Below are 1,730 nucleotides of genomic sequence, written 5' to 3' on the forward strand. Positions count from 1 at the left end.
TGTTGTGGTGTCTTATCTCAACAGATTTTTCGGGGGTGGGATGCATAAGTACAATGAAATGACATTTAGGGGATGACCTGGAATAACCCGATAATCGCGGAATGTTGAAACTGAGCCTGGTGCGGTCAACGCAAGTGCCAAAAAGATTTAAAGGTCAGCTCCGGAGATACCTTGACTTCTTGAAACTGTAACAATATTCTGGAAGCCCATATCGAACTGTGTCTGAAAGCGCCCTTCATTTCCACAAAACAGCCCCATATTTTAAATAATCGTAAATTAACCATTTCGACAGACATGGGGGCCGCCATTTTTATGACGGCAGCTGTTCACGCGGTCTATATCGCCGACGTAAGTGATATCAGTGTTCTTCAAGACTTCCCTCCCTCTCTACGGAGCATACGGGAATGTAAACAGGCGATGGTGGCAGGAAGCGTCTGCTCGATCGACGTAGGCTTCTTGATCGCATCGTTTTTTTAACATTTGGGATGATCTGTCAATGCTAAAACACGCTGTTGATACCACTTGTGCACTTAGGATTCGTGCAATTATGCTGTCGCGTTCCGGCCAGCGGCAGACTGGCTAAGAATGCAATGAACGTCACGTATATCGTCAACGGAACTGTGCTACGCCTACATACGAAAGATATTTTTATTCGCATTGTAGGTGTGTTTGATAAAGTAAGTCAATTCATCGCTTAATTGAAGACTTCACTCTCTTATAGTTACGGCTCACCACTGCTGCATCACTTGCGCATATCTTTCTCACTCTCGAATACCTGGCGTTTGGCGTTACAGGAGCAGTAATCGCATTTCTTGGCATTATAACCGGGTGAACGAGTTGTGTTTGACAACGCCATGTTATCGTATACACACTGCAGGTACTACGTACGTAAGAATTGGGCTTGAATGACAACCTTAGTGTAGATTCGCGATGAACGTATTTGCCGAATTTTTACACTGTCGAGAGAGCAAGCACCAGATACAAGAGCAAGATACTTACATGAGGGCATACGTGGCTTATGAGAGCTGAACAGAAAAAGAAAGGAAGGAAAAAATAAACGAATACAAAAATACACTGCACAGTACAAGGATACCATGCAAGTGTAATTGTCAGGGATATCTTGCACCTTATTTCGGCTGGTTTACTAGTGCAGTGCAGCCATGAGCCATCACATTAATCAACCACAAAAAAGAAAGAAAAAAAAAAGAGAGAAAAGAAATGAAGATGAGTTGCTTCCATATGTGAAAGACACCAGAATTACATGTGGATCTGCATGCTGGTTTCAGAAGCCGATTTACTTCTTGAATCAATGCACTTCTCCACACATTCCAGAGATACTGTAATTTTACACGTAACACTGAATAGACCATAATTTTATTGGATACACAGAGATCATAAAACTATCTGACTCCCCCCATAATCCCTCGCAACAGGTAAACAAGCACACTGCAAGATGGACAGAATACAAGTGTCAGTTCAGGTGTTCTGTGGTAAGTCTTAGGTGCAGAATGAGGTCATTCCCCACAAACCAGTGAAAGGGGTTGCAACACCACCATCCCACATGAACATGAAAGCTTCTTCGCACCAATGTGTGTTTTACAAACCAAGGTTGGAATAGAGCGTAGAAAATGGGCACCTTGAATAGCAAAACTCAAGCAGCTCTGACGTCACAGATCTCAGGGCTATCAGTGGAATTGGCTGTATCTCTGAGGTCCTTGACATTCGTGCGT

This window comes from Ornithodoros turicata, chromosome 1, assembly GCF_037126465.1.
Source record: "Ornithodoros turicata isolate Travis chromosome 1, ASM3712646v1, whole genome shotgun sequence".
NCBI lineage: Eukaryota > Metazoa > Arthropoda > Arachnida > Ixodida > Argasidae > Ornithodoros > Ornithodoros turicata.